The 24,161-nt window shown below is 38.1% G+C and overlaps 1 protein-coding gene across 9 annotated transcripts in view; it reads left to right on the forward strand.

Moving 5' to 3' along the window:
* The first annotated feature begins 231 nt into the window (after positions 1 to 231).
* Positions 232 to 24,161, forward strand: part of LCLAT1 (lysocardiolipin acyltransferase 1) — a 111,964-nt gene continuing 88,034 nt past the window's right edge. For 2 of the 9 annotated variants that reach the window (XM_085575815.1, XM_077781927.2), the window contains exons 1-2: positions 232 to 361; positions 499 to 597. The gene's annotated coding sequence lies outside the window, so the exon portion shown is untranslated. The other 7 variants (XM_085575814.1, XM_021534868.3, XM_085575816.1 and 4 more) reach the window with 5 other exon arrangements.

Below are 24,161 nucleotides of genomic sequence, written 5' to 3' on the forward strand. Positions count from 1 at the left end.
GCAGCAGTCCGGTTTCCCCGTGGCGCAGCGCTGCGGGCGGGTGGATCCCGATCCCGATCCCGATCCCGGTCCCGGTCCCGATCCCGGTCCCGGTCCCGGTCCCTTCCGGGCTCATCCCGCATTACCCCGCGCCTTCCCTCGGCGGGGCCGCGGCCGCCCCGCGCGGTCCCTTTAAGGGGCCCGGCCGCAGCGCTGCCATGGCAACGCGTGCCCGCCGTGCCGGAAGTGAGCGGGGTCAGAGGTCGCGGCAACATGGCGGCGGCCCCGGCGCCCGCGGGCGGCGGCGGCGCGGCGGCCCCGTGAGCTCCTCCCGCCGCGCTGCCCCGTGAGCAAATCCCGCCGCCGCGCCGCCCCGGCCCAGGTGAGGGAGGGGCGGACGGAGGGGAGGGCTGGCCGCGGTGCTGGCGGTGGCAGCGGCGCCGGGGCTCCGCAGCCGCCTTGGCCTCGCCGGGTCGTTGTCGCCCGCCGGGCTCTGACCCGCCTCTCGTTTGTCCCCAGGCATGGTCGCCGCGCTGTAGGAGGGCCGAGAGCCGCGGCGATGGAGGAGAGCGCTTGAGCTTGTCTGCGGAGGCGGTCCGTGTGTGTGAGACGTGTACGGTACCCGAAAGCTCAGTTTCAGTGCTGCTGGTTTTGTTGCACCTGGAGGAGTAAATAACTGGAGGCCTGTTGTTATAATCTCATCCTTAGTCTCGTTCCTTTTGGGGAACAAACTGAGTCTCTTGTTTTGGTTTGTGCATACACAGAAGCCAGTCAGGGTTTGTTTGTTTTTTTTTTTTTTTCCCAGCTGTAACTGTGGTTTTCCTTGGATATTGTGTCTGTTGTCACTTTTCCCGTTAGTACTGGCATGTGTGCTGCCGTCTGGGCTGGATGTGCCCTCTGGCAAAGCTAAACTCTGACCTAAATGGCCTCTTGTGCAGTGAATGCAGGGTGAGTGCTGCAACAAGGCTCGTAGCTTTGCACAACCGGGCTGTTCAGCACATAGCTGTGGCTGCAGGAAGCTGCCCACCAAAAATAAATGCTGGAGTTAAACTGGGCATGCAGCTTCACACTGCTGCTTGTGTGTATTCATTGCAATGCGGTTTTTGGTCACTGGACTTCTTTAATCTCTGCTTTTGTTAGTGCGTGGAGTGGGCTGCATTAATGGGTGATGGATTTTACTTACTGATTAAAAGGATCACTATGTCTCACTTACTACATATCAGCTGTGTGTTCTGTTCAAGACACAACCCAGCCTCTGCTTTTGGACCATTGGACTTTTCAGGTGTCCATAGTATGGTAATCTTTTAATGCTTCTCAAGCATGAACTTATTCCACTGTAAACCAGAAATTAATAGATAGCACCGCCCCCCCCCCCCCCCAATCCTGCTTCTTACTTAACAAATGGGGAAACTAGGATTTAAAAAAAGCCAAAATATGTCTTAAATTGAACACAGAAATCTAAAATGAGTTGGTGGACTTCACAATCATGTTTTACAGTATTATCTAACAGTCTGAATGCAGAGCTGCAGTGGAAGCTGTACCTCAGCAAATCAAGGTCCCCTTTACCAGTGTGAATTCATAGTTTGGTCAGTGTGTGGGCTGCAGCTGAAGAGTGTGGTCTCACTCCTTTCCATTGCTGGCCATGGATTCTTGTTACTCTCTTTGTAGTGGATTTAGTGGTTGGATGATTTCAGGGACAGTTGATCTAACAGTTTTATGGGGATGGAAGTTATTCCTGTGAGTGCTTGCTCTGATATGAATGGAAGCTGTTTCTCCTTCTGCTAATGTAACCCAGCTGTGGGTCAACCATAATGTGAAACTGTACCTTGAGAAACTAAATCTCAAATTGATCATTCAGAAAATCAGAACTACACCTCAAACTTCTGAAAAGTTTCAATTGAAGAAAAAATCAGCCATGTGTAGGCAATATGTGGTAAGACTGAAGAGAGAATAAGCCTGTGAAGGAAATTTCCCATCTTCTGAGGGTTTTTTCTCTATTCACTGCTTGCCAAAGTGTTTCTGTGTTGAAAGAGGGAAGTCACAAACCTTTATTTAAACCTCAAGGGCTGGTCCACCATGTGTACTCAGACAGAATCTTGAAGGACAGATAAGCTTGTACCCTACCTCTGAAAGCCAGACTGAGATTCTGCAGGGAAACCTCGATTCTAATATGGTTCAGCTCCTCAGTCTCAATGAGTTTTGCTTTCATGGTGTTGTCTGCCCTCCCCAAAAAAGCAATCTGGAAAGAAGATTGGAAGTGGAATGAGGTGTTATCTTCACACTCACCTGGGATTTTAGCAGTGTTAGGATTTGCTGGATCACATAACCCTTTCTCCAGTTGCTCATGTGGGAAACTCCCACGTGTTTCATCTGGTCCTGCAGCAGCTATTTTTAGTAAAGCCAGATTTTTAATTCTTAGATTCTTAATCTGAACTGCCATAAGTACAAATCCTCTTGTCCTTCTGCTGGCTTTCTACCTGATTCTGTCCAAGAGTTTTCCCCATAGAGTTTCTTTTTCTTAATTTTTGTTTGGACAATCTTTTGTATGTCTTTTCTTTCCTGTCACTTGTCCCATCCTTTAGTGTGCTGCTATCCATGACTCTTCCCAACTCTGTTTTGCCAAAGCACTTTTTTTTTTTTTTTACTTTTGCTGACTTCTTCTTCCAGCTTCTTGGGATGTGCAGAGTCTTTGTTTCAATTGATGCTTTCTTCCCACCTCATCATTATTTACAAATAATTGTGCTTTCCTCTGTCCTTCTTTCCTTATTTCATTCTCCTCTTCTCCACTTGCAGTCTTGTTCAAGGCTGTCCCTTCCTTGTTCCCTAGATTCTTCAGGTTGTGGTGCTGGGAACACACAGCCATGAGGCACTGATCCCCACAGTCTGGTTAAATGTTTTCCTGGCAGTGGCCTGAGGAGACCTGGCTTGTTTGTGTCGTGTGTGTGGTGCTTGGTCAGCACTTAGGGCTAAGAGAGGGGGAGACAGAAATTTTGGAGAGTTGAATTTTTGGAATGGGTCCTTGCTGACTGTGGGAAAAGGCTCACATTTTGATTTTACTATTTGTTGCCTTGGCTGACAAGTAAATTGCTCCTGAAAGACAATTCTGCATTGTGAATTGTCCAATTTTTTGCTGTAGCAGGGCACAGTGAGATGTGATAGAGCTATGTTAGCAGAATTCTTCAAACATGCCCAAAATGTCTCTTCATTTTCCTATTTTTTTTCCTCTTAGGTAAGCTGCTTACTTGTGAACTTGATCTTGTTTTGATACAATAAATGTAATTTGCCTAATTACATTTGTTTGTATTAGAGTTCTTGTATGCTTAGGGGTTAAAAACTGGGAGAGCCTTTACTTGCCTGCGCAAAATTAGTATCTTCACTGGGTTCACACACTATCCGTTCATGAGTTTGAGGAAATTAAATTGCCTTTTATCTGATAATAGGCTTAAGGTGGTTTCCCTTTGAGAACAGAACTGCTTTTTTTCACCTTGCTTTTCCAAGATTTTGCATGTGTGATAGTAAAACTCCCCTGACTCTTGAGGATCTTGTTTCAGGCATCCTTTGGTATAAAACCTGCTGTTGATGTTATTTTAGGTATCAAGGGAGCAGGTATTGCTTTCATTCCAGTGTTTCTGAAATATATTTCTTAATCTCATGTGCTTTTTCATTGAGTTTATGATGGTTTTATTATTTTTAAGGCATTCAGCATCTCTTAGTGTTGAGAGAAATTGATCTCTATTTGCTTTTCTCCTTTGATGGCAGCTTCAGAGGTGCCATGAAGGCTAAATGAAGACTGCCTCAAGAGTCTGTATGAAGCAGTTATGTGGATCACTTCACACTACTGATAGAAAGAGAATTAATTTTTGCTGAAAAGCTTCTCTTGTCCTTTATAAAATTCCTGTTTGAATGATGGTGGTCCTGTGAGCTGTGAGTTGCTGTGTCCCCAGACATGGTCCTTACAGTTCCTGTGTGTTTTCATATATAAATGACAGATTGTTTTGTACTCCTTTCACCAAATCAGTGAAACAACAGACTGGGCTGTAGTCAGAAGAGTCGAAAGATAACTGAACACTCAGGCTTTCAAAGGAGACCCAGCAATAGAACATAACCAAGTCATTAATTTATCTTTCTAAATCAAAGACAGACAATAAAAGCAGTGCAGGTACTGACAAGTACATGCCATCGTGATTTTGAAACAAGAATGGAGCTACTTTGAATTTCTTGCAATCCTGCTAATTGCATCAAACTGTTAATGATTGTTGCAGATCAAGATTTAACTTACTTTTCAAAGTAACTGGAATTTACAGTGGTTATACGTGAAATGGACAAACAGACCTGGGGTGAGGGTGTGATTATATTTAATTTTTGTTTCCTTTTAACTTTCACATGGTCAAGTATGATAATGAACCCATGCAGATGTGAATGTTAATGATAAAGTAACAGAACATATGTTCTATGACCCTTTGAATCTATTTGAAGACTCTCTCTGGTGTTTGGAGGTAAAAATGTTGCTCTCTTGCTACACATGAGAGTTTGGGTGAAATGCCTCCCAATGCAGTTTCAACGGGGATGAAAGGGCTCAGGATCCTCTGTTCAGCTTGAGCAGCTCTTGGAGAGACAGAAACAACAGAGAGAGATTCCAAGCCTTTTTTTTTTCCCTCCAAGAAAATTCTTGAAGTAATTAATTCCACATCACTTGGTAAATTCTGCTCTTAAATTTCATTATGGTTACTCCTATCTAGTGTTGGTATTGATGTTTAACATTGATTTCCTCAGTCTTCACACAAACAGCCTACATTTGTTCAGACTGAGTATTAGCATTATGTGTTCGAATTCAGAAGATAATTGCATATCTTGCAAATTACCCAATGTCTGTTTCATCTTGAAACATTTAGAAATCCATTTCAGTTTCTCATAATTATAATGTTTTAGTCAGACAGCAATCTAAACTTAGGACTGCACTTTGGCAGTGATATGCTTGTTTTTCTAAAATGAGCACAGTTTTTGTGGTTTAATTTTCCTTTCATTTAAGTATAGATTTTAATCAGTGTAGGCCAAACTTTTCCAACCATCTTTAAAATTAGCTCAAGACATATTTTAAAAATTATGTTCTCCTAATGGGACTTAACTTACATAGAAAAATGTATACAGGAATTAATGTTTTAAAGCTGATTAATATTTTTCACATGTTTTTACAACTTGTTTATAGACAGCCTCAGATAGGATGCTGGTAGTCTCTGTAAGAAATACCACTGAAAGTACTTCATGCTGTATTCTCAAATTTGAAAGGTAGCTGTTCAAAAAGAAACTGAAAATTCCATTCATCAGGCAAGTAAATTAAAACATCAAAACACAGTAAAATGCCTCTGTTTTCCCACACTTCTCTGCAAGCAGTGTGTGAAGTTTTGGAGATTACTGAAGTTTTTATTGGTTGTCTTGTATGTCCTTGGACAGGATATAGTTACCACTTTCAGTTGGTGAGTTAAAGCTGTAAACAGATGTATAGCAAGTGTAAAGCTCTGGCTAGATGATATTTGGCATTTTATATATTCCCACGCAGAAGTGGGAAGGAATCTGAATTGCATCTGTCAGGTGACTATTACAACCTTCTGTGTTGCTGCTAAACATTTGCTTGTTTCAGTTTCTAGGGAAGTGCTAGAAAAACCCTCAAGTAAAAAGACCCCAAAACCTGTTCCCAATCTTGTATCACTGTTTTTTTACCCAAATGCAGATAAAAAGGTCTTGGCTATACTGAGAAAATTTTCCCACTGGCAGTGTTCAGAGATCAAGGGAGTCAATCTGTCAGCAGACTTCTCTTCAGATAGACCATTTCCTCTGATCACAGGTAGAGTGAACTCCTTTCCCTAAGTTTGAAGAGGAATGTAAGAAAATGATGAGTCCTCTGGATTTCCATTTTGTGTTTTTATATGAGATGTGCTGGTTAGCTTTGATAAACTGTTTCTCTAGTGAAAATAATGTCAAAAAATTCTGTCCTAGTTTGGACATGGAATTGTGAGAAAGCTCATTCGGTTTTTTAGACACTTTATTTTATTATTCAGATGCTAGAAGGCCTAGATTCTTCTGGTTTTTAATACCTACAGTAATCAGGCATTTGTTCAGCTGATGAATTCCATTTGTTATCAAGATCATATTTGAGATCTGCTTGAACGTAAAAAGCATTGGTTTTGAAAAAGAAGATAGTACTTTGGCAAGAATAAAAAATAATAAATTTAATAATGACTGGTAAAGCTTTCATTTTTCTAATTGTTGCAGCTTGTGCTATTACCTTTAAGAAACTTATATGATGAAGCACTTTTCATTTCAGTCAATGATTTTTTTCTCATAAACTCTACTAACTCTTGCAGAATTCTTGTGGTACAGTGGGAATTTCTTAAGCATTCTAATCATGGAATAGCAAGTATATGTTTTGTCCTCATTGAGAAACAACTTCTAACTCTTCTGGTATGATAAGCCAGGAGACAGTGGTGACCACATCCTGATCCACAGAAGATACAACTTTTCAAAGTGAATCAAGCTGAAAATGGGCTTTCAGGCTATGGTGAAAACTTGAAGCCTGTTTCTGGTTCTTCTGGGTAAATTTTTGAGATTGTGTATCAGCTGCAGCTGGGGGCCATGTGCTCCAGGGAAGTCATTGCTTGGTTCTTTAACAAAGCTGAGGAAAACTGCAAAAGATTTCTCAAAGAGCAAAACAAGTAAAAGAAATACTTACCTGATAAGTCTCTGTGGTGAACCAGTCCATTTTTTTTTAAAACTCTTCACTCATGGAAATCCTCTTTTCTTAAGAGTCCAACATTTTAGAAAGTGTGAGGCAATACGCTCATAACAAGGTTATTGAGACAACCTGTAGTCTGGTAAGGTAAGGTGAGGCTAATAATTTCCTTTCAGCCTCCTAAACAGACAGTAGTTTTCTTCTGATCCTCCCTCTTCAGTATGAAAACACCACTAATCTGTCAACTTACCTAGTGGATTCCTTTAAAAAGAAAACAGTTTTAGCAATTTATTTTAGGATCTCTTGTCCAGGTCAGTAAATTTGTCCTTGGGACAAGGAATAATATGTTGCCAGCTATTTATGTGTAATTCATCATCAGATAGTGGAATTCCCAGATAATATCCTGGGAATTGGCATGCATTTTACTTTTGGAAAGGGGGTGTTTGGTTTGTTTGAATCTCTCTTAAATAATTACAGACTGTCTAGGAAGATGGAATGTGGTGTTCTGGTTATGTTTGATCTTTCTAAACTTTGGTGATAGAGTGTTTGAGAAGAGGATTGGTCTTGCTGCATTTTGTGCTGCCTCCATGAGATGGATAGGTTTTGCACTAGAGTTTCCTTAAAAAAATACTCATGTCTCAATATGTTTTACAATAAATGTTTTTCAGACTCATCTATTTCTAACCATTGGAAGTGACAAAGGGTGTGTCTCTCCCAAAATTATGGCTTTGCTCAGAGAAGTGTGTTCTTTTATTAGGAACATCAGGTTTAAATTTTCTCTTGAATACCAAGTTTGAAATGAGATCCTTACAGTTATCTGCTATTTTGAGCACTTGCATGGGTCTACCATTCATTACAGAATGAATACTTCATTATTTTGTCATAAATTATTCTATCTTGAGATGCCAGTTTTCAAAATTTACTTATATTTTAATAGAAATTATTATTCCATCTCACAGAATATTTTTACTTGTGCTGCAGGTAAAGTGTGTAAAGATAGGCATTATATGAATTGTATCTCATTCCTACTATGAAGAAAGAACCTTGGTCTTTTTGGTAAATATTGAGAAGCATTTAGTTTTGCTCCTCTCTTGGATACAGTGTTAGATATTGAATAGTGTCAACTGCACTAAGCAATAAAAAACTCATAGTTTAAAACAATGCTTGAATTGAGCAGCACATCTCATTTAGATTATGACAGTGGGTAAAAAAGCTGCGTATTTTTCTTGTCTACCACCTTAATAGTTTTCAAAAGACGAACGCCTGTGAAGTTGTCAAAGGTCAAGCAGCTATTTTTTGGTGTGTGTTCTAATTACAGCAGGCCGTCAAAGGACCTTGAGAGATGACTGACCTGCAAAATTGAGACAATGGCTCTGTAGTTATGAAGGATGGAAATTAAGTTTAGGCGGAAGCAAATGTGCCTGAAGTGGTCACAACAGGGATATTGCCAAAATGGTTATTGATAGCACAGGAATACATATTCTGTCTAAAGGAAAAAAAATAGCTGAAATTATGTGGGTTTTGTTGAAGTAATTGTGGTAGGCTGGTCTACTGAAGAACAAATATGCTAGTTATACAGCACTCTTGTGCAGTAGTTTTCTTTGAAAACATACTAATAGCAATTATTTTTAATTGGAAAGACTCTTATGAAAAGTTTAGAGGATTTAGTAAAGATTTCTTCTTTCAGTCACATGTTAGCTGGGTTTTCTGATGGTCTGCCTTCTCTCTGTGCCTTTGCAGCTTGACAGACCTTCACCCTTCTGCAACAGCACCAGGCCCCTGAAGCGGCTGTAGGAAATCCTTCTTTTTAAAGGGAAGCTGTAGGTTATTCCTGTGTTGTCAGTGACCCCAAGATACTTCAGGTCCTTCTTCATTTTACATGTCATCAGTGGCAAATAGAGGTGCTAAATACAGCTGTTCTTTCTTTTTTAACCTTATGGAAGGCATCCATAAAAATCTTTTAGGAAAACTGGCACTGCACATATTGCCCAAAGCTTTGTTATCATGAGTTCTGGGCATTCTGCTTGCCTTCAGAACTGAAGGTAACATTGCTGTGAGCAGAAAGCTAAAATGAGTTTGCATACTAGAAATAAAGATTATATTCCCAGTCTCCATGATCTCTCACTGTGCCTTGAAGGACAAAAGTAGCTGAAAAAGGCCTATTTAGGACAGGTTTTCGTGAAGTTTAGAAATACGTCATTTCTTCATAAATATAAAATAGGCAAACCTTCAGATTTAGGGAAACTGTCTGGTAGCTTTGTATTTGAGTGCAAGATATTGTCTATGAACACAGTAGTAAGACACATGATAATATTTACTAGAAGTCTCACAAAATGGCATATTGGCTAAGAGATGCCCAAAAATGAAAAGTAGTATCTGCAAAATATTGTTGTAAATATAGTTCCACAGGCGGCAGAATATTTTAGAATAAAAGTTTTCAGCTGTAACAAAAATTCTTTGATATATTAGAAAAGTGATATTTCAATGAATGCTTATAGCATAATAAGAAGGAAAAGAAATTATCAACAGGTATTTCTTTATCACTTGAAGATTGCTCTTACTGCTGTTGCTCTCCAGCCATTTAGCCAGAGGTTTACAACCCTTATAGGGAGTGTATATTACAAGCTGCAAACCCAATACTTTTGGCCTCAGTATCCTGCAAAGATTCTATTTCCCCAGGATTTTTGCTTGTGGAACCTTAGTTCTTCTGCATCCACCTGGTACAAGTCTCCCTCTTAGGAACCTGTGTTTTGATGTTAATACGGAGGAGTGGCCCATCCTTAGTAGCTGCATCAACTTCTGTGAGACCTCAGTGTCTGTCCTCCTGAGAAAGATTATAGTGTGCTTTTCTGCTGATTTCAGTGTTTTGAATGATTTTGGAGGGAAGTTATAAGAACTTTCCTTTCTGGTTTGGGAGGTATTTGTTACAGAACTACCAGTCTGTTGTTCTTGAAAACAATCATCCAGTTAACATCTCTTTCCTAAGCTGAACTTTACTAATATCTGTCAGATTTTACCAGACATGGGACTGAGGAGTAGAACATAAAAGAGAAGTTAATTTTGGAGTGGGATCTGGAGAGAAGCAGTGTTGTGGGCAAGAATTTTTGCGTTTTCCAAATGTTAAGCTTCAATCACATTAGTAATATTTCTACAAAATATTACTCGGCTAACTTAAAGCAAAACTCTAGAACTCTTATATCCCACATGGCATGAAACATTCCTGTTTTCTTTTTTTTTCTTGGTGTATTAACTTCTTACACAGAAAGGAAATGAATTTTAGAAAGAATGTTATACATAAACCATTTGAGACATTCTCTGTTAAGGAAATACCATCTGTCAAGAAAGATGCAGCCAATGTTGAGTTATATTAAAAACATTGTAAAGGAAACATTTCTCAAGGAAAAGTGGTTTAATTAAAACATTTTAACTGTTTTTGCTCTGGAAAAAGCTTAGGAATTCTCTATATAAGCATTCTAAATGCAATCATAATAAAAGTTCAGTTAATTTTTTCAGAAGGAAGTTAGCTTGGAAAAGTTGTTCCTTAATGTAAAGAAATTTTCTGACAATGTAACTAGTAGGAAAAAAAAGAAAAAGAAAATACTTAAAGTAATTATTTTATTACCTTCAAATTCTATAGTTCGATTGATTTAATTGTCTTTTCTTGATGGACAGAATTTATTTCAAAAGGAAAATAGGTTACATTTTAGGGTTTTCATATTATTGTTTTTATTTGAAAATCAGTTCTTTAATGAGCATTTAATAGTACTAGAAGACATTCTTTTGCTTCTGTGGAAGAAAATAGTGAAGTACTCATAAAAAGGTACCTAGATTAGGCATGAGAAACATTAAATATGATAGAATTTGCTCTTTCTTTAACTCAATTGAGCCTGCTGGTTTAAGGAATTGTACACTGACTATACAGATTTACTCTAATGACTTGAACTAGAAGCTTCTGCTTTAATTAATACTTTGCTCTTTCATCCATTAACTTGGTGGTGCTATCAGATCTACCCTGAAATGTAGCAAATACAGAAACAGTTATGTCTGATTCCTTTCTAGCTCCAGTTGTTTGTTTTGAGTGTTTTTTTGTTTTGTTTTTGGGTTTTTTTTGTGTGTGTGTGGTTTTTTTTTTTATTTAGCTAAAGAATTTGAAGGGAATGCTTGGAAGTTACGGGTTTTGGCCAACTTCAATGTTGAGGTTTTGATTTTTAGGAAAGCATGTATATTGTACATAGGAATGTTGGGTCTTCCTTTAAGATATCCTACCTTGTCATTGGAGTGTTTTCCTTTCCTTTGTTCCTTAAAAATAATAAAATGACATTTCTTAAGTTACATGATCGCTATTAGAGATGAGCAGCTGTTATTCTCCCAGATTCTCTTCACAGTAGGCTCATGATCTTAGACTTCATTAAAATACCAACAGAAACATAAGTGACAAGTGATATATGGGCTAAGTTTTTTAATGTCACCCACATCTCCTTATTTGAATTGACAGGATGTATTTCCATTAACACATTCTCTTTTTTTTTCCCCTTAAAAATCTTGCTGTTTACCGTGGCTTGTATTTTAGGAACACCTTAAAGATATAAAGAATGTGGTCTGTAGAAACCATTTTACTTGTTGCATGTGCTTGATGTTTCCTGAACTGAATAAAGGATTGGAGATAATAATCTGAAGGTTTCTGTAATTAAATGCCACTGAAGACCTGGATATTACTTTTTGCTTAAGAAGCAAGATATGTAACATTATTAACAGTAACCACTTGTGATCCTTGTATTTGAATAGTAAGGTTCCAAATTGGACATTTCTAAAATAAAGAATGCAAAGCTTTCACAGCTGCAACTGAAGCTGATAACAACTGTGAATTGTGCTTGTGATGTACTGCACAGTGACAAATACTCTGAAAAAAAATTAGTCTGGAAACATTCCAGATTAAGCAGACACAATTCATATGCGGTGTGCTGAGTTATAGGCCTTGAGTTATAAAAATATAAATAGGATCTTTTGTGAAAATAAATTACTGAAACACAACACTTTCAGATAGCAATATAAAAAACTTAAGATAGAAGAAAAAGGGGTGGGAAAGAGGGTCTTGCCCTAGAATTTTAATACCTAAGCACTCTACTATGGGAAGGGGAAAAAGAAATAGAGAATAATTTCTTCTTCTTCACCCTGCTGTCAAGGCCTATGCATTAGATAAGGTGGGGTTCCTGTGTGAAAGAACAAACCAGCCAGGGAGCAACAGCCTTAAATCTGGTGCTTTATAATTTCTCTATATTTCATTGTGCAGCTTCAGTATCCCAAATGTTTTTTGAGTGGTGCTGAATCCCCTGATGTCCACTATGAATATAGCTACCTGTATTTCCACTGAGGATGCCCCCTTGCTAAATGTCATCTTCTCCCTCCTGTAAATTCCAATGTTGCTGTATATGACCAAAACACTTGGTCATATACATAATGAATCATTATGTATTAGGTTTCCACAGAATCGCTTCATCTGTAGTCTGAGACTATGAATTCCTGGCAGTCTGTTTTATTGTAGGCAAATGATAGATACCCAAGATCAATGCTGACTCCACTGAGAGGTCACTGGATTGAGTTCCTGATCAAGAGCACCAGAAAAAGAAATCTGTCAGTATTCCAAGCTTTCTATAAAGCCATTTACAATTGCAAATGGTTCTGCAGTTTGACTGAATTCTGCTTTATGCCTCTCACTTAAGTCTTGCTTTGGTCCAGAGTGAAATAGTTCCTTGTCTATTTACATATGCATGATTGAACACATAGGATATTGTTCAAAGAAATAAGAAAAAAATAGCCTGTTCTAATTTCTCCACTCACATTTGGAAATTTTCCTCAAGTAACTTGTGAAAATTGTATTGACCATCCAGGACCACTTCTTCCAGTTTCAGGCTGATACCTCTGCAGTTAAGGTGGAGGATGTTGATTGGGATGCCTTTCTCCCAAGGAATTAATACTGAACCTCTGTGCTTTGACTTTTACTATCTAATTGGTGATAGACAGCCTTCCCTAATCTTTGTTGGCTTTCACAGTGAATTTCAGCCTCCTGAAAATGTACTTGAAGTTACTTAATGTAAATGTACCTTAGTCTTTTATGGTATTTAGAATGGGACAAAGCTGACTTGATGAATTGGCAGACATCTTTGCAGTTGATAACTTGGAGAGATGCATTTTGAAAGAGGTGGGAAGCTTAGAGTTTTAAATTTATCAGACTTTACCTAATTTGGTAATCAGTTCAATCTTTTTCAGCTTTTGATGGAGGGTACAGTGATCACCTTTATTGGTGCATCTGATAACAAATTACAATTAATGCCTTGAATTCCCTGCTAGTGGTAAAAGATAATATTCCTCTATGCACCAAGTAAACTTTGAGGGGAAAAAGTGTTAATATTTCTTAAGTATATTTCTGCATAATAGAAAGTGACTAAATGATGCTATCAAAATGTGTAACAGCTTTACAGAAATTGCATCTACAGGTTGTAGATGTTATTTTATAGGGTATCTTACAGCTGACTTGAGGTGGTTTGTAATGTATAGAAAAAACCTACTTGCAGCTTAAAAGAATCAATTCTGATATCTCTTAACGTAATTTCCCATCTATATGCTTGATATCTCTGACAGTATAGAATCGAGAGATAGAAAGTTATAAAGAGAAATTATTTGACTAGATAAAGTGTTATGGGAGAGTTCATGTTGAGTCCCATTAGCTATGGGTTGTGTTGTACTGCAGCCAGACATTTTAAAATACTTTAAATCCCTAATGTTCCTGAACAACTGTAGGAGAATCCTGTTCTAATATTCCTTCTAAAAGGGATTATTATTTATTTTTGTTGTAGTTTGGTCTAAGAATTTCAGTGAAGTATCTGGAAATTATTATATTTTTCCTTACTGACTCATGCATTCAAACCTGATTTGAAGCTTGGAATCTTTTACCAGTAAAAAAGACTTATAAATATGCTGTTACAGGTTTTAGCTCACTTTCAATTTTTTCTTTTCCATAATATACCTAAAATCCCTTTTGTTGCTTGCTCTCTTGCCATTAATCTCTTTCCTCTTTGCTACAGGGTTAGTTATTAAAAATTCTGACATCCTCAGAAATGCTCATCACATAATGTCTCATTTTCTTTGTTACATCCCTTTTTCATACTGCAGATTACTGTAAATTGCTTCTGAAGCATTATGAAAGAATAATGGCTTATTATAAATAAGTGTAAAGGAACTTGCAGTTATTGCTTCTGTCTTCTAGTCTGCCTAGGTACTTGGTCTCCTTACCAAAATGTGGAGGGAGAAAAGTTGGTAGAACAGTAAACTTTTTTTTTTTTTAATATATTTATGGTTTCCTAAAGTAATTTGAACTATTTTGGTGGGTCATGCTGTCACACAGAGCTGCTCTTTTTTCTCTCAGCCTTGCAATATTTCACAACATTATCAGCTTTTTTATTTGCTTCATGAAGCTTAAACTGTTTGAAAGGAAGCTGAGGACTGATGAATTTTTAAGTGACTTTATAGTCTCCCTAATTTTGCAGCTAGCAGGGAGGTATTTTCAGACAGAATTCAGTTTCCTGAAAGCTGGCCTTAATTGTTCTGCTCTGAGTTAGGACCAGGACCAAAGCTATTATTGTAGTGGCTAAAGAGGAAACCCTCTCATAGTGAATTTGGAGGGCTCTTTGCCTCCTTGTAAAACACTGTGCAGCAGCTTAGGTGAAATATTTAACCCTTCAGGCTTAACCTCCCCACTAATCAGGATACTATAATTCTTCCAGAAATGTCTAGGATTAAGTCCCTGCAGAAACACATACTGGATATAGAGGAGAGAGTTCAGTGAAGGGCCACGAAGATGGTGAGGGGACTGTAGCATCTCTGATGTGTGAGGAGGGGCTGGGAGCTGGGACTGTTCAGCCTGGGGGAGAAAAGGTTGGGGAGGGACATGTTATCAGTTTGTGCAGGCACCTGAAGGGAGGGTGCAGAGAGGATGGAAAAAGACTCAGTGGTGCCCAGTGACAGGACCAGAGGCAATGGGCACAAACTGAGGCACATCAGAAAACACCTTTTTTGACTGGGAGGGTTAGTGAGCACCAGCACAGGTTGCCTGAGGTGGTTATGGACTCTCCCTCAGATATTCATAAGCTCACTGCCTGCAGTTGGTCCTGCTTGAACAGGACAGGACCAGAAGACCTCCAGAGGTTCCTTCCAACCTCAGCCACTCTGTGTGGATCTTTTGTCTGTAGGGATATTGTGTCTGTATGGGTTTGAGATGACTCATGGATGATTTCTCTTGAAAATAAAAAGATGTCTTATAAACTCCTGAAAAATTTTCACAGGAAATAACTACTTAGTTTTAAGTAAGCTGAAGAATAAGGGGTGTTATTTGGGAAACAAATTTCCTTTCCACTTTAAAGTCTTGGGAATCATGTGAATTGAAAGCAGGAACTGTAGTTTTAGCTGCTGTTAGAACAACTTAAATGTATGTTTTAACTAAGCCACACTAAGAAAATAATACTCTTTCCTGAGGGGAGGAAGGACAGAGGCACTTGCTATGTAGTCTTGCTATAGGCTGTTTCTCCTTTTGTGTTAATGCTTTTCCCCTGTAAGAAAGGAAAGAAGCACTTTAAAACATAGGAAAATGTGGTTGTTGAGCCACAAAAAAATAAGTTTCAAGAGTGGTTTTGATATTATTCACAATATCTCTCATTCTTGATTTTTGCATTGATTTTGATAGTGACAGTTTAAAGAAAATTACTTGAAAACCATGGTTTTCCTTGAGGTGATGGAAATCTGCTTGTCGTTTTTGTAATGCTTCCATTTTGAAAATGCTGGTTTATTTTCATAACTCTAAATTCAGTGACTTCAAAACGTGCCTGTACATTTTAATTGGCCTTCTTAACACATGCTTTGTTGTTAAATGAAACATTTTTACTGGCACAAAGATATTTGCCCCACCTATTTTCATTTGCTAGTGGTGGGAATGGTAACATTAAAGGCTGTTTAAAATATATGAAGGGAGTTCTGGGGTCATTCCCCACCTGTTGTTTATTTTGGTTTATGCAAGAACAGTCAAAAGTAATCATGTTGGTCAAGCTCTGTCATTTAAGTAATGCTTTGGGAGACTCATAATTTACACATCAACAGGTTTGGTTTCTTCAAGCAAAACTTGGGACTTTTATGTTAGTGAACAGTGAATGCCGGCAAGAAAGGTCACAGCTTTAAAGTAACCTAGAGTATATTGTACTATGTTATGGAACAAAAGACAGTAAATACGAATGTCTTTGATTAACTTTTCCTTTTCAAAGTGTCTTGACCTTTATTGATTCCCCTAGCTGACATTTTTAGAAGACTTTTAGTATTCTTTTCATTATAAAGGGTTTATTTGTGTATTTGCTCCCACATATTTCGTTGTCATCTCTGCCATTTGATTTTCCTTAGTTACAATGGCATCTACATTTCATATCAGCATGGTTTCTGTAGTTGTGGAATGATGTAGTCCTTTTTTGTACAAAATTCTAGAAATACGTTTCTGTGACTAGATGGTATCTTGGTGCACAAAATAAATAGAAAGCAAAATTGAGTGAAAAACAAAAAAAAAAAAAAAACCAAAGCTGAAAGCACCTGAGAAAGCGTTTGAAAGACAGCATAATATATTCATGCTAGGAGTAAGTCATATAGGATTCACATCACATATCTTTCTATTTTTAGTTTTAAAATTATTAGTTGCCATTTCTATTTAAAGATAATGACATATTTAGTCAGACTTAATGTAAGTGAATCATAGTATCGCATTATTATTGTATTAAACAGTGATTGTTGGTCGTGTTTCTTATACTCCTTATATTTTGGAGGGCAAAAATAACTTCTCAGTGCTCTGGAAGTTGCTCAGACATTTCAGTCTGGGGTGGTGATGAATAAATTATACTCTAAATAAGGCAGGCAACAGGAATTCAGATTTTTGTTTTCTTCCACCAGCCTTCTCCAGCTGGCTCCTTTACTTCTCTTTACCCCCTGTGGTTTTAGCCATGTAGGCTGGATAATATTACAGATACTTGTTTTACAAGGAGTCACTGCAGACTTGGTCTTTTTACATGACTGTTTGTGCTGGTTCTGCTGTCTGAGCTGGTGGCTCCCAGCTGTTTTTTAAAGGGTGTACCAGGGGTGCCTTTTAGTATGGTTGTGTCCTTCCTTTGCCCAGTTCCTCTCCTGGGCTTGGTGCAGGAGAATGAGAACTTCCTCCAACAGTTAAAGATTGATGAAATCTTAAGTAGTTGACACCTTGGACAGCTGGCCAGCCCAACCAGACCTCCCTGGCTTGGAGTGGCAGCTTCTCAAGAGCATCCCTTGCTCTGTAATAACTGAACAAATCCCAGATGTAAGATTTAATCTTCTCCTTACTACTTCTTTCTCTTTAATACTGTGCTCCCTGAAGCTGTTTTACACACTCTAAATCACCATTCACATGCCTCCTAGTAAGATATTGCATAAAATGGGAACTTTTCCTTAAAACAAGATACATAATTTAGACTTTATTTTAAAGTCGCAGGACTTTAAAAGTAGGGCTTCTGACTGATTACCTGTTACTGGTAGCTGAGTGAACCCGAGGGTGTGATTTGTACCTTTGTTGCTTGAATGGGCAGGTTGTCTGGCTGCTGTCAATCCTTTTCCTTCATGAATTTGAGTATTCAGCAAGAGTGAAGAAGGCTTAAAGATTGCTTGTAGAACAAAAGGATTAGGTCTTTTTATATCGAAGACAAGAACAGTCTGCTAATGAATGAGTAGTAGTGAGAAGAATGTAAGCCAGATGATTTTATGGCATAAGATAAATGTTACCAGAGGCTAAGAATAAACTCACCATCTCTGTCTCTTGCAGGCTTTCCTCCTGCACGTTCTTATCGAGGTTTCTGACAAGACACTGTCAGAGAGGACAACTAGCCAGCACTACTGCTGATTGTTTGGCAATTTCTGTGGTTTTTCCACTGGTCATTTCTTTGAACATCATACAAGATAACAAAGATTCCTAGGTCAAGACACTGGAAATATTAATTCTCCATAAATGTTGTTCTGTTCAACACAAGTCAAATCTGAGTTTATAGAATACTTTCTTTCTTCAGCCTCGGCACTTTTCCAGTTTTCTGAGGGCAAGCAGCCCAGCAAACACTCCTTCAGACAAGTCCTCATCTTTCTCCTTTTTCCAGAAGGAAAATCCAAAAATCTTGTCAATGGGGGCCAAAATAACAAAAGAAAAGTGGATGTTGCCACTTCTTGCCAAGTTTTTGTAAATGTTTCTCTCCTTCCCTGTCCCAGCATAACAGCAAAACTTCCCAAAAAATCCACAAAATAAACCAGACTCTTTTTAATCCTCTGCTCCAATTCAGAATAGAAAAGGAAATTGCTAGAAGAACAAGTATTATAAAGGGTATATGGCTTATCTGACTGTTAAGGTTTTATTCCTGATCAGTTAAGGTTGCAGAAAACTCTAGGGAACTGGTAGGTCCTTGATGATGCTCAGGTGTTATTCTTGTTTCTAGACTATCAATTGGGTTGGTGCCAGTTACTTTGCTTTTAATTGGTTGCAAGGAATCTTAAATGGGTCATGAGTGGATAGATCTGTAGTTTAGGGCAGGAAGAGTGAAATAAAACAGAAATGGAGAATGAGGGGGTACGAGCTCCATAGAGTGATTCTAGGCTAGGTGTTCTCTCCTGCTTGCTTGTTCCTGCCCCAGTGTTAGTGCAATGATTAGAAATAGTAGGGAAGGGGAGGGGGCATAGTAGGCAGTGAGATCCAGGAATTGGTGGTAAGCAGACCAGAGGTGGGATTAGAAACCAAGGCTTTGCTGGCAGAATGAGCTCATACAATGAGTTCATACAACTGAGGGGGGAAAGAGCACTGCTGGATCAGAACCTAAGAGCAAAGGGCAGCAAGATGGACGGGAAGCAGGTTCTGAGAGCAATAATCAAGATGTTATCTGTAGCTACAGAATAAACCCTGTTTGGGTTTCTTCTGTACCAGGAGTGTGTGGCAACCTCCACTGATGGAGTTCACAAGGTCAGCTCTTTGGCTCTTGTTGTGCTGGTGGCTGGCTGCAGCTTTTGTCTTGAGTCATATGTGCCACTTTTTCTACAGGTTGTTCTTATTTTAATTGAAATTCTTGCAGCTACAATGAGTTCATTATTAGGAGCATTTTAAGAGATTTTTTTTCCCCTCAGAGGTGTTTCTTATCAACAAACCATTGAACTTAAACATGTTCATATGTGTGATAAGAAAGAATAATTTTTTTATCAGTGGCTTTACTAGAAGAAATTCTGCTTGAATTTATACACTCAAACTGTTGAGATTGCTGCTTTTTGATGTGTCAGGTCTGCAAAATTGATCTGTATAATGAAATGGCTGTGTGTGAACTGTGCCATGACACAATCAAACAGCTAATAATTGATTCCTTGAAACCATCTCTATATGTATGAGTCATGGTGGGACTTGTGACCTCCCTAAAATGTTGGGGCTTTTTTTCAGGATCCTAATTGTGACCATTCCCCAAGAGTTAAGTATCTATAAAGTATTTCCAGGTCAATGACTGTCAAAGTAGAATTTTAAATCAAAGGGAACAGTCATCCAAATTGAGACATAGTCTGGAATTTGAGTACTATGTCTGTGTAGGAAAAGAGCTTCTCAATTCCTGTGTTTTTGCTTCTGTTTTGATTGCTAATATAGTTTCTTCTTTTATTTACTTTGGAAAGTGCTAAAGCTAGAAAATCTGATTCACTGAATACAGGCAATGTCTCCTTGGAAGACTCCTGGAAAACCACACTTGTTCAAGACAAACATTATGTCATTTCAGTAGCAGAATCTTTTTGTGAGCCTCCTGGAAACAAGTGTTTTGCATGAGGGCTCAATTTTTCTTGTTCTGAATTAATTCAAACAAATTACCCTGCAGACTGTATTTGTGGTAAACTTTTTTTGAGAAAGCCTTTTCTTGGGCCACATTTGGAGACAGGTCTGACTCTGAGTGATGTTTAGAAGCTACAGAGGTTGTTAGCTTGTGAACAGGTTAATGTATCAGGCAGAGCAGTGTGCTTCAGTCTTCTGAGCAGCTTGGAAGATCAGTGTTCTTTAGAGCTTCCAGCAGGTGTTTCCATCTGGTCTAGAAACTATTGTGCTCTCCATAAGAAAAGTATGTTGGTCTGGAATAGCAAAGCAGCTTGCTTTTCTTTCTTTAATTAGGTGATGACTTAAGATATTTACAGAGGAAAGAAGATAATTTGCTTAAGTAAAGCCAATTAATAATGGGGATGTTGAGGACCCAGCTTTATCTCTTGGAATCTTTTTTCCCCTTCTACATCTGAACTTTCCCAAGTTTCTGGTTTCTGTAGTGCAGGAGCAAAGACAGAACGCTGCCTCTGAGTGTCAGGGAGGGACTTAAGATATAAATCCAAATGACCTTATTGGGACTTTGACACATTTGCTTTCCAGCTGATTGAGAACATAGCCATGAGAAGAACGTGCTTGGGAATTTTCCACCTGCCCATTTGACGTAGGAGAAGAAAGAAACCATTCATTTCCTGACAGCATGTCTGAAAACTGGAGATGGAATGGTTATTTAATGTGTTTGGGTTTTGGCAATCTGATTCATAGTTTTTGAATGCTTGTAGTTGCCAGTTCTTGATGCAATGCATTTTTTTATTCCATTAATAAAAAGATGCAGCAGACAAATCTTCAAAGTTTCAGAGCACACTGTGGCCTGTTCTCTGTTTTGTTCTCCCTCTAATAGCAGGATAAATAAAAGTACTTTGAGGCCTGTCCACTTCCATCAGGCTTCTGGGAATGAAAAAAGAAAGGGCATGGGGGAGGGGGGAGGACAAGAGCATGGAAAACTTTATGAAATTGCTTATGGGTTTCCTTTTCATGTGAAATTTCCCTGAAATTTTCCCCATGACTCATTTCCTTTTTATTGCTTTTTAAGTCTGTAGTTTGGGTTTTTAATTTTTTTTTTTCTTTTCAAAGACAAATTGGTGACTTTTTCCACCCCAGTGTGATGTTGATTTTGCAATGGTATATATTTCACATATGGGCATTGCAGTGTGTTCTCCATATGGGCAGTTGTCCTCTTGTCTCTAATTTCTCTGCACAGAGGAAATACAGGAAGCAAGGAATACACTTCCACAGCAAATAGATATAAGTCATGTGTATTGTGTGAGGGAAGAGGTGGTGGGAAGCAGGTTTTTTATTTTAGCAGATGTGGTTTGATGCTTGCAAAGGTCCTGTGCTGAAAGAAGGTCAGTGAAGGAGTTTGTAATGGTTTCATAGCTTCTGGCTTGCAGTTTTCCATTCATGCTGATGTACACTCCCTGCTGGGTATAGAATGTTCGAGCACTCATTCCCTGAAATGTGACCTACCATCTTCTAAGTAATAAAGGCAGCTATTTTCTGGATTGAAAACTTGTATAATTAACTCTTTTTCCTTGTCCAGGGTGGGAGATGCAAAAGCTTGACAGAATGCCAGTGTTTCACCAAGGCATAGTCATTGCCACTCAAAAATGGAACTGAAAAACACTTCTATTTACTGTGACTCCATGTAGTCTGGCCCAACTCTTGCATATGCTTAAAACTGTACAATCTGACTTCTCTTGCAAGGGAGAAAAATCAATACTCTCAGGGTTCTTGTTGTACTGCTAAGATAAGACTTTCATCTTTTATGGAAATATACATAAAAATGTGTCCCGCTTTTGCAACTAGTGTTTAGTAGAGCAATTCAGTGCATCTGAAGAATTGTAAACTCTTCAGGACCTTGGCAGTGTTTATTGGAATATCTGATTCCATAGAAGCTTGTGTGATCAGATCACTGAACTGAGTGCTCCTCACAGTGAATTAAGGCAACTCCTCTCCCTACCCTTATCCAGGGCTCAGATAGATCAGTGTGACTATTTTAAAAAATCATGTGATCCCTTTAGTGAAGCAAAAATATTTAAATTCCCAATCACTAATTTACTGGGAAACAAAGCATAAATACTGTAAGTGAAACTTTCTGCAGAGGTTAATTAGATCTCTACATTGGTAGAAATCAAAACTATTGCATAATGATTTACATAAATACATACTACTTCTATCACTAACTGTTCCCTTTTTAAAACATAAGCAACCAAATGGAGAACCTTGGAAGAAGAATGTCACTTTTTAATTAGAAATACCTGCTCCCCACTTAAGCAGTACAGCTCTCCTAAATGTTGAGAATTTAATGGTTTAGCATCCTCATCCTGTATGAAAAAAGAGCTTTTCTTTTAGATAAATTAGGTGACTTCTTATCTAGGCACTTTGTGCATTACTAATAGCATAATTTCTTCTAGTTGGACAAATTGCTACACCTGAAGCAAGTTCAGGATACTCAAAAAGAGTCTCAAGAACAAACTGGAAACTGAAATCCAAAATGAGATTAAAAGAAGTTAATAAAAATAAAAAACTACCCACACATGACTTCCTATTCCAATGTAACTAGAAAAATACCCCCTGTATTAACTTACAGCTGTTACCTGGTAGGATCTTGCAAATACTAATAGAAAGTGGCATTTTCCTCAGTTGTGGCAATGCTGTCTTAGTTCCCCTTTCTCAAATGAAGTGAGTTTTCTATCCAGGAGTAAATAGCTGTGTTGCAGCTTACTTTCAATTGTGCATTTCCAGGTGTAAAGTGTGAATTCTTAACTTGTTTTGGGGTATCTAAATATTGATAGATCCTCTCTAACTGTTTGTTCAACCAGATAGGAACCCTGAGCAAAAGCTTTGCAATCTCATTTTTATGTTCTTGTCTCCAAATATGCAAATAAATGTAAGGAGTAGTTGTTGAAAGGCCAAGTTCTTCAAAATTGCTCAGAAAGTTCTTTGTTAAACTAGGAAAACGAAATTTCTGATCTTGGTCACTGTTTTTTCTTTGGATTATGTATAATTTGACTGAGACTGGCTGATCATGGTATATTATTACTTTTGTCCCGTTTAGCTAAGTGAAGACTGAAGATTTGTGGTTAGCTTACAATTCTCTTTATAGATCAAAATTACCATGTGAAAATATGGGGAAACCTCTTTGCAGACCAACTGTTGTTGAATATTGTGGAATAGCATTCCATAAAATTTTGATTAAGTGAACTAATGACATCTTCCAGCCTTTAACTTTGAGGAGGACACATCCATGATAATTAAAATACCACCTCAATCTTAACACAGTTTTTCCAAACTGGTGGCCTTGATTAAAAGATCTTTTGCATGTTCAAATCAGCAGGATCAAACAGAAAGAAAACTGAAGAGGGAGCTGTTTTGTAGAAGCAATTAATTATACAAACAAGTTTTTTTCCCTTACTGAAGTTTGTTGTGATTCTGCACATTTAGTAATTTTTTAAATGTGAAGAGGAAAATGGCAATTTTATTGTCACTTTTTATCATTTACATATCTTAGTGAATCTGATGATCTGGCTCTTGAACTTATCTTCAGAACAGCTTGAAAGGGCTAAATTTCATTATATTCTGAAATTCAGTTTAGAAATCCAAGCTGTGTGGCTCTACAGAGATAAGCACATTCTTGTAAAAAAACCTTTTATTCCTAACAGGTGGTTCTTCCAGGGCATATTGTGCCTTTTTCCTTCACCCCCTTTTCTCAGAGGAAAAGCTTGAAAAATCTTTCCTTTCATGGTAATTTGCATTTGGAGGGTTCTAATGTCATAAAGATGTGAGGCATTCCTGAGGTTAAGTGTCTCTTTAGCTTTTCCTACTGTGATTGCAAATTTTACCTAGGAGTTCTAAAATATTAACCCCCTGTAGATCAAGCCTCCATGATTATAAGTTGTATGTATATTTGCTGCTTCACAGGGAGAGAAAGTGCAGTTTTCTTTTGTGAAATTAGATTATAGGATGAGCCTTCTGAATAAAGTGGGATGGGACGAGGAATGAGGGAGAGTAATTCCAGTGACCCAACTTAAGGTACTTATGTAAATGCCCAAAATGAAATAAAGGAAATCCTTCTTTAATGGATTGGTACTGGGCTTGGCAAATTCAAAATTGCATAAGGTAATTTTGTTCCAGGATTTTGAAAAGTCTGTACTACTTTGCTGGTAGGGAGCAGAAGGCAGCTAATTTCTTTTCAATTTAATCTTTCCTCAAAGATTTTTAAAAAATAAAAACAACCAAACCTTTAGTCCAAAAACACAGTAATGTATTGTATTATACATAAAAAAGAGGTGAAAGCTGAGTTAGAAGACAATTCTTAAAAGTGCACTAATATCTGCTTAAACTAAAACACTTGAAGAAATGTGCTCCTTTACATAAGCAGGTCTGGCTGTGGAAGCTGCTTGTGGTTTAATGTTTCATCACAATAATGGCAGCTTCTATGTGCTTGCCAAGAGACCATTACTGTTTCTTCTGCTGCTCAGGCTCTTCCAGGGAAATATCTTTAAGGTGAGAAAATGCATATTT

This window comes from Lonchura striata, chromosome 3 (assembly GCF_050655825.1).
Source record: "Lonchura striata isolate lonStrDom1 chromosome 3, ASM5065582v1, whole genome shotgun sequence".
NCBI lineage: Eukaryota > Metazoa > Chordata > Aves > Passeriformes > Estrildidae > Lonchura > Lonchura striata.